This window comes from Lactuca virosa, chromosome 1 (genome assembly GCF_052849685.1).
Source record: "Lactuca virosa cultivar CGN04683 chromosome 1, Lactuca_virosa_CGN04683_v6, whole genome shotgun sequence".
Taxonomy (NCBI): Eukaryota; Viridiplantae; Streptophyta; class Magnoliopsida; order Asterales; family Asteraceae; genus Lactuca; species Lactuca virosa.
Window position 1 is genome coordinate 39837677 of NC_136426.1, and position 10213 is coordinate 39847889.

Genomic DNA, 10213 nt, shown 5'->3' on the forward strand with positions numbered 1-10213 from the left:
AGTGGTTAAATCAAGAAGATGAGTCATATTTCATTCCAAAACAATTCTTAGAGTCATACTCCAAGATTGTAACTTGAGTGACATGTCTTAAAGAAGGTTTAAAAACACTTGTCAAATGTAAGAGTAAAAGGTTTCTACTCTTGTACATTTGAAATTGGTAAGTTGTGATGTTTTTGGATAAAACAAAGACCAACTAAGGCCAATTGTGTGAAGTGTTTGTCTTGATTAGAATCCACACTATCTCTTGAATATTTGACAAGAGAGTCTTATATGTCAAGAGGACAGTGGGAGTCTTAAAAGGTCTTGAAAGTCTCAAGAACTAATCAAGAGTAAAACCTAAAGTTCTTCACTAGCACACGACTTGAGGTTTATAACCTATCGTGTTGACTATTTCTGTGTCCATTCCAATTATAGTTGGCTTTGCATATGAGTTCTTAGAGTTCTCAATTGGTTGCACAGCTACATGGAAGCAATGGCAGGCCCTTGAGCTGCCAAATGGCAAGAATTTAAGATTGCACAAGTTTAATCCGTATAAGTGTGGATTTGTCAGTAACCTTTTCTTGTGATTATGGTTTTGACAAAATTCATATGGATAGGAACTCATATACCATGAAATCTAAGTGTCATAAGGTTTCTCTCCAATTCATGAAAATGATGGTGAGGAAACACTTTCACTAAGTAGATTTTAGCTAGATAGCAATTGTGATATTTGCATTCTCAAAGTCGTTAGTGGAGCGTGTGTGGTTAACCAGCACACTAACATGGACTTGTGAGAAGTGGTAAAGGTCTAAACAATCGAGGCTATGATTACGGCATCCCTTTTCATAGTTCTTAAAATTGTTTAGACACACCTGTGAGCTATCTAAGATAAGGTGTATGATATTGATAAAGTTTTATCAAAGCAATCTAGTATCAGAAATCTGAACTTTGGTAAGAAAGTCAATAAAGTATTGATTTCTAGAAGTCCAGCTGATTTCTGATTACATGTCAAAGCTAGTGGGAGCATAAGTGTTATGCTAATAATCATCATGTTAGTGGGAGCATGATAATTATGATAAAGGTTGCAAGTTAGCAATGTTAATTATAGAAAACAAAAGTTTCAATTCGTGAGGCTGCAGGGGTTGAAAAAATTGTTTTGCTATAATTAAGGGAGAGGAAATTATACTTCATTTCAATTCTAAAAGCTTAGATTGAGGTTTTAAGTCGTATTTAGTCAAGGATATATATATGAATTTCATGTTGGAATGACTCAACATAAGGAAATTCTATATATGGGTCCATTATTTGCGTTCTAAAATTCGATTATGATTACGGCATCCCTTTTCATAATCTGAATTATGAGAACTTGGCAAATAGAAATGGAAATGTTATAGCAAAAGACTGGTTTAGTCTTTATGTGAGACATCATGACTCATGTCCCATATGCTTCGGATATAGGATCGATTACATGTGCTATATTTATCCTTTCTAAAATTTTCCAAATGCCTGGGGCATTAAGAAGGGAAAAGGTCTAGAACTGGATATGACTAAAAGGATTAAGCAATTGTCGAGGACAGTCTAAGGTTTACCAAAGATTGGTTGCTCAAGGACAGTTGGAAGTATAGTGTTAATTCTGGAAGGACCATATTGACATAATCTGTAAGGAGGCAACTCTTGTTCAGAAGTGATAGTCAAAATGGAATATGGAAATGTTTCAAAGTTAGAAATTATTCAATCTGTGTAAGATTTGGAAACTTAATGCAAGAAGGATGTTTCCAAGGAGTTGATCTCCTTGGAATGCTCTGTAATGTTTGTTGTCAAGTCCTTGTGACTCTGTGCATAATCATTACAGCAGGATCAATGCATATAAGTTTAGAATCTAACAGATTTCAGTAAATGGCATGAATTTGGAATTCTTGCATTTGCAGTAAGGATTTGGGAATGTGAAAGAGGATCATTGGAGTTATGTTCAATTGATCTAATTCACAAAGTTAAGATCATAGACAAACATAGTATGCATACTTGGTGTATGGCATGACTAGTGTTTAGAAAACATAGTGTACATGCTTGGAGCATGGGACAACTATTGTTTTAAATTCAAGAATAAAGTTGATAGCTAAAACAGTATACAATGAATAATGTGTAATCATATGGTGATAAATAAAAGGTGTTTTATTTATGTTCATAGGTTTTGATACCATATTAGATTCTATTATTATTGTGTTTCATTTTGCATGTTTTGACTTCCAGAATAACTAGGTCGTTCTTCCTGATTGACTAAGTTATTCAAACTATCCACAGTCGGTCATATGTTGGAAGTAGATATGAATCAAGACTGTCATGGGTTGGCTTGTAGAGGTCTAAGATGTTGGACAAGGGGCTACAACACTCATGAGTGCTCATAAGTTCTGAGTATTGGATTCAACCCGCGCTCATTGGAATCACTTCATGGATTTTATCACGAGTGATCATGAGACGATAATATCTTATATTCTTCAAACCTAGAGATATGAGTTGTTACTATGAGTTGGTTGTACATTGATTGCACGAAAAAGCATTCGGTAACTCGGTGTTATAAAACGTGCCTTTGTGTATGATTCAACAAGTAGTAGAACAAGTCATATGAGTCGAAGTTTATCCATTCCTTTTACCTTCGGGATAAAAACGATATCTGTGGGCCCCTCGATGATTTGGTGATGACAAATGTAAGTGCTCGGCCGGGCCTGGACTGATTTGATTTGTTCAATTAGTCAGTCGTCATAAATCGGAAATCGGGAAACAACAAATGGACAGAGAGAATGATTATAATCCATGTCTCAGTCCATATGATATCTAGAATGGAGGAATATATGATCCCTTATCTAATGGACAAGTCATTGACAAAGGTCAGAGTTCATCTACAAGGTCAGAGTTCGACAGCGGCTTTTGAGAGCTACGATTGCCAGTTGGTTCCTAAAGTCATACGCAATAATAGTTTTAGACTTATCCAAGTGGGAGACTGTTGGATTAGTGTCTAAGTCCATAACTATAATTGGTATGTACTTGACCCGACTCGGCATGGTCCATTTGGGTTGCATGGCATCGGAACATTTGGATAGACCATTTATGAGGAAAAGACATTTTGTGACATATTAATATATTATAAGTTCTAATATATTAATATGAAATCATGTTATTTAATTAGTATTGATCAAGAATTAATTTGGACTTAATTTAGTGATCAAAAAGAGACTAATTAAATATATGGGGATTGATTGTGTAAATCATTCATTCTTATATATGTGGGCTTATGATCCAAGATTCCTTTATGTTGGGTTTAACCCATGTGGTGATCCATGGATACTCCATGGAGGTTAAAACCCATGGAGCATAAGGAATGGGTAAAGTCATGAGTTACATGGTGTAACCCTAATAGCCACACTATATAAGAACCCCTTTAGTTCAAGAAATTGGCACTAGTGATACATATTTTGAGGGCTAGCCGATTTGAACATGTATGTCTTCTTCTCATGGTTATTCCAAGAGTTTATGATGTTGTGTGAACCATTTGAGGTGTCACACTTGGGGCACTAGGCTCTCAAGCTTCATGGAGTCAAGCAACAACAACAAGGTACGTATTCTATCTATTTTATTATCCTAGTATCAATGTTTTGGTATGCTAGTTAGGATAATACCTTGGATAATCATATTTGCATGTATAATAGAGAAAACATAGATCCAAGGTATTTAGGGTTGCATGTACACTTAGGAGTGTTAGAATGCTCAAAACCCAACAGATACGTTGCTGAACCCATCAACAAACCATCGAGTTTCGACAAACCTAGCACAAGTGGAACTAAAGAAATCCCTGAAGAACCAAAGAAAGAGCCGATAGTTCCAACAAGGACAACCGAAACTCAAAAGGAGAAGCCAAAGGCTAGCTTCAATATCCACAAATCGCAGAAGGAGTTAGCTGAACAAAAACGCTTAAGAAATCAAAGATACATGAAGAATCTGAATGAGCGAAAACATCATTGGCAATCTCAAAATCCCAACTACGCATCTCCTAAGAAAGAATCAAATAACAATGGAAAGGAAAAGCCAAATGAAAAAGAAAACTTCTGTCCAAATTCTTACAATTCCAAATCTCAGAACCGAACATCTACTTTCGGTCCCAAAACTAGCACGCCGAATAGAAAGTCAAGTTTCGGTCCAAACGTCAAGGCTAACAACCAAAAGCCTACTTTCGGTCCCAACAACCAAAAGTCTAGTTTCGGTCCTAAGACAAGTTTCGGTCCTAAGACAAGTTTCGGTCCTAAGTCTAGATTCGGTCCTTCCAACTCACAAAGCAAATTAAATTCAATAAAGGATATCAAAGGCAAAGGAAAGCTTGATTCTGAGTTCGATAATAAGAAAAGATCAGCTAACCCTATGATTCAAAAGAAAACACCAAAACCATCTAACAACACAAAATCTAATACACCAAAAGTTAAAGAAGATAAAACTAAAATCAAGGTGTATACCATCAAAAGAAAAGATCAAACCACTCTAGTAAAACGAACATATTTGGTTGATGTTTCTACTGCAATTCCTATCTCTGTAAAAGACTCACCAGGACCCAAGAAACTTTGGGTTCCTAAATCTGCTTGAATTTGCAGGTGATCAGTGACGAGCAGTTCGATGATGAATGGTATATAGACAGTGGCTGTTCGCGTCACATGACAGGAAGGAAGGAAGAGCTGAGGGAGTTTCGTTCCCTAAAGGATGGTGGATGTGTGAAGTATGGCAATAACTCGTATGGAACGATCAAAGGATATGGAATGATAACAAATCAAGATTTCTCGATTCGAAAAGTAGCGTATGTGGAATGATTGTAGCATAACCTCATCAGTGTATCACAATTAGTTGTGGGGACAGGCTTGAAGGTTTCATTTGATGATGAGGGCTCAGAAATAATTGAAAAACAATCCAAAAAGGTTCTGTTGAAGTCTGAACGCAAGGGAGAGATGTATCCTTTAAATCTCAACCCAATTCGAGGAAAATCAGCTATATGTCTGTTATCAAAGGCAAACACTGATGAAAGCTGGTTGTGGCATCGACGGCTATCGCACCTGAACTTCAAAGACATTAATAAGTTGGTGCTTGGTGATCATGTTCGAGGCCTTCCTCTTCTCAAGTTTGATAAGGAGCATCTGTGTGCCGCATGTGAGATGGGAAAACAAAGCAGAAAGAGCCATCCTACACGAATCAATACAAAGATTGTTGAAGCTCTTGAACTTCTGCACATTGACTTATGTGGACCTTCGGCTATCGAAAACTTCGGTGGTAGTAAGTTTATTCTTGTCATTGTTGATGATTTTTCTCGCTTCACCTGGGTTTTCTTTCTTAAATAGAAATCAGATGCAACTCCTAAGCTGAAGACGTTCATCAAGCAAGTGGAAGTACAACCGCGAAAGACAGTAAGGAATATCAGAAGCGACAATGGGCTGGAATTCAAGAATAAAGATTTTGAAGACTTTCTGGCTGACAAGGGGATATCTCATAACTTTTTGGCCCCCTATACTCCACAACAGAATGGGATTGTTGAAAGACGAAACCGTTCTTTATGTGAAGCAGCCAGAACCATGCTCAGCTTTGCTTCCATTCCGTTATACTTCTGGGCTGATGTTGTTGCAACCGCTTGCTATACTCGAAACCAATCTTTGCTAAACAAAAGATTCTTAATCACTCCATATGAGATTCTGAATAATAGAAAGCCCAACGTCAAATTTTTCCACGTATTCGGTTCACGGTGCTTCATTTTCAATTCTAAAGAGAACCAAAACAAGTTTGACGTCAAAGCCGATGAGGGAATCTTTCTGGGTTATTCGCTAACGTCAAAGGCATACAGAGTGTTGAACAAACACTCCAAACGAATTGAAGAGACATATTATGTCACCTTTGATGATCAGTACATGAAGAAGTTCAAAGAAGCGAAGATGCCTTAGGGGAAATATTTCCTGAGTCAGGACAAGTCTCGGCTCCAATATCCAACTTGTTTGAAGAGTACATTCGGTTATTTGATGAACCAGAGAAAGCAGTACACTCAGAGGCGAAAGCAGCAGACAAAAAAATCGATAATCTCAAAAAGATCATAGATGAAGCTGCCAAAGAAATGGAAAGTGAACCTCCTAAACCGACAGGTGGTCAACCCTCCACTGACTCTCCAAACGACGGCTCAATATTCAAGGGGGAGAGTTCGTCAGCACCAAAGACAACCAAAATGTCTTTCGAGGGGGAGGATCCTATTCGATCTCCAACTCATAAAGGTCCAGGCGAGGGGGAGAATACAACTCCAAACCCACCCAATGATAGTCCCATCGAGGGGGAGAATCTGACGTCCACAAAGGATGATCACTCTGGCCCTGACACAGGTTACACTTTGCCAGTCGAGGGGGAGAAAGAGAATAAAACTGACGAAGGTGACCAATCAGAACTTGAAGAGGAAGTGAATGCATAATTGGATCCAACCTATGAACCAAATTATCCTCCATTAGTGAAATGGACCAAGGATCATCCCAAAGCACAAATAATTGGTGAATCATCTGAGAAAGTCCTCACTCGTTCTCAATTGAAAGCGAAACAAACTGCATTATTCTCTAAAGTTGAATTCTGTATGTTTAGTTCGTTTATCTCCAAAGTCGAACCGAAAACAGTTAATGCTGCACTTGATCATTCTGATTGGGTTCAAGCAATGCAAGATGAGCTTCACGAGTTCGAACGAAATCAAGTTTGGAGGCTGATTCCCACACCAAAGGATGCTTCAGTGGTTGGCTTGAAATGGGTCTTCAGGAATAAATTGGACAAAGAAGGGAACGTTATAAGAAACAAGGCTCGGTTGGTTGTTAAAGGATATTGCCAAGAGGAAGGGATAGACTATGAGGAAACCTTCGCTCCAGTAGCTAGGTTGGAATCAGTTAGAATCTTCCTGGCATATGCTGCTCATAAAAACTTCGAAGTTTTCCAAATGGATGTAAAATGCGCTTTCTTGAATGGAGAACTAGAAGAAATAGTGTATGTTGAGCAACCTCCCGGCTTCGTGAACGAGAAATTCCCTGATCATTGTTATGTGCTGGATAAAGTTGTATATGGTTTGAAACAAGCACCGAGGGCCTGGTATGAAACTTTAACACGCTTTCTGAAAATGTCGAAATTTAAGCAAGGTTCGGTTGACCCAACCTTCTTCCGAAAGAAAGAAGGAGAACATCTAATGATAGTTCAAATTTATGTCGATGACATGATCTTCGGTTCCACGAATCCTAGCTTAACGGCTGAATTCAGGAAGTTGATGGAGACTAAATTTGAAATGAGTGCAATGGGTCCGATTAACTTTTTCCTTGGTTTGAATATTAGACAGGGACCAGAAGGTATCTTTATCAACCAGGAGGCATACACAAAGAATTTGCTAACAAAATTTGGTATGACAGGAAACTCGAAAGTGAAGGTTCCTATGACATTTGGAACTAAGTTAACACCTTCTCTGGAAAAACCTGTTGTTGACATAACACTATATCGACAAATGATAGGGTCCCTTATGTATCTAACAGCTAGTAGACCGGACATTATGTTTTCTGTTTGTTATTGTGCCAGGTTTCAAGCTAATCCAAGAGAACCTCATATGGTGGCGGTGAAAAATATTTTCCGTTACCTGAAGCGAACCTTATCTCTTGGTCTCTGATACTCTGCTAGATCTGGATTCTTCATTCAAGCTTTTTCTGATGCTGATCTTGGAGGATGTGGTCTGGACCGAAAGAGCACTACAGGTGGATGCCAATTTCTTGATGGGAAACTTGTTAGCTGGCAGTCCAAGAAGCAAACATGTGTGTCACTTTCAACAGCCGAAGCTGAGTATATAGCTACAACATCTTGTACCTCTCAAGTAATATGGATTCAAAGTCAACTAAGAGATTATGGGCTGAGTATGAAGAAGATTCCTCTCTATTGTGACTCAGAGAGTGCAATAAGGATTTGTCACAATCCAGTGCAACACTCTAAGACTAAGCATATTGCACTTAGATATCATTTCATTAAGGACCATGTAGAAGATGGGAACGTGGAAGTACATTTCGTTCGGTCCTCTGATCAACTGGCTGACATATTCACTAAAGCCTTACCTGAAATGAGTTTCAATAAAATTTTACAAGGCTTGGGAATGATGGAAGCAGAGTCGGTACCGAATCCTCAAATCTCTCACTAAAAATTAGACAAGCGAAATAGAGCGAACGCTCGGTCTATTTCGGTTCTGGAATTTTCAGAACCGAAATGAACCGAACGCTCCGTCTATCTCGACTCCATAATTTTCGGGAACCGAAATGAACCGAACGCTCGGTCTATTTCGGCTCTGTAATTTTAGGGAACCGAAATGAACCGAACGCTCGGCTTATTTCGCTTCATTCTTTTAAGAGAAGGTTTCGGTTGTACATTTTGTTTATTATTTTAAATTTTTTTTAAAAGAGTGTTTTGTGCTACTTTATTTTCTTTTTCTGTTTTTATTATTTCTCAGAAAATTCCAAAAATCCAAAAATATTTTCTTTTTCTGTTTTTATTATTTTTCAGAAAATTCCAAAAATCCAAAAATATTTTCTTTTTCTGTTTTTATTATTTTTCAGAAAACTTCCAAAAATCCAAAAATATTTTCTTTTTCTGTTTTTATTATTTTTCAGAAAACTTCCAAAAATCCAAAAATACTTTCTTTTTATGTTTTTATTACTTTTCAGAAAATCTCAAAACTTCAAAACTATTTTTTTGTTTGTTTGTTTGTTTGTTTTGTTTGTGTGGTGTGTTTGTTTGCTTGTTCTTTTAATTAGGTCTCAAGTATTCCAATACGACAAAATTTGGAGCTAAGGCAGGTATGATTATCTCTATCTAAACTAGTTAAGGGTCCATAGAAGCATGCTGATGCATGTTGACCAAAGCATCTACGACTTTGAGCAAGGCCTTAATGATTCGATCTCTACCCATCGTTTCTTCCCAATCAGGCTGTTACAATCAGCTCACGTCAAGAGCTACCTTACTATTCTCAACTGAGTTAAGAGTTTTTCTGCTCTGTCATGTCATTATAGCAGAAGGTACTTTCGGTTCTTTAACCACCCTCCTTACATTCTCCATCATCTTTCGGTTCACCAATGTAACCCTTGAGACTCTCGGTCCTTACCACTGAGGTTTACGGTTGCACAAAATCTGTGTTTGTGATCTTAGATACGTACACCACGTGCTGAGTGAAACCCAAAATCCAACACCTACAATGAATTGACGGTGAATCATTACATTCAAGATCTTACTTGTTACCAAATGAAATCTCATTTTATTTTTGCGTGGTCTTTTATGAAATTGTCTAACACCAAGGCTTCTCTTCCCTAAAAGATCCAGTTTGCTTTTGTTTTTGAGATTTCTAACATATATTAGTCACTATAAATTATATCCAACCTACTTGTTCAATAGACCAAATCGGTCTCACAAGTACTTCTACAAACGATCGATCTTATGTTAAGTATTGATGTTTGTTTGAAGATAAGTTGCCCTTAGCCTATAAACTAAAAGAAGCCTTTCGGTGTTTCTTTACAAACACTCAATCGTATTTTCTCGGGAATCCACACAGGCACTTCAAGTCTCTCTTGACTTTGAAGGAAGCGATTCTTGCCCGGAATCATCTGCTTTATGTCTTCTAATAGACATCACTCACATCCAATACACATTTTGCTTTATTTCTTTATCTTTTGTCACCCTATTGCACGAAAATTTTTATTTTCCAACATTCTGGTTGCGGTTGATTCAATTTTTGTTTATCTTATGGAGCAACAGGGGTTATCCTAAATCTTGGAGCGAAGCTGAATTTCAAACGATGAATTGAGGATAAGATTTTAAGCACGTGAATTTGAACGGTTACTAAAACCACGCGTGCTGACGTATACCTGGGAGAAACCAACCTGTCACATCGCACTTTTTCAGGCGACGTTTCAGTGATCTCATTCGTATGAGGACGATTCTTTTTCTCTCCTGGCAACGGTATATAAAGGGGTTTTATTACGTTTGTCTCTTTCACCAGTAACAAACTTTCTACACGGCGATTTACAACTGTTCATCTTCTTCCTTCAATCATCTTCTTCCTTCAATCAACAATGGCAACTTCTTCATCGGCTCATGATCAAACTGCTTCGTCCTCATTGCTCTCAATCAAGCCAAATCAGAACATGATTATTGAACTTAATCCCTATCT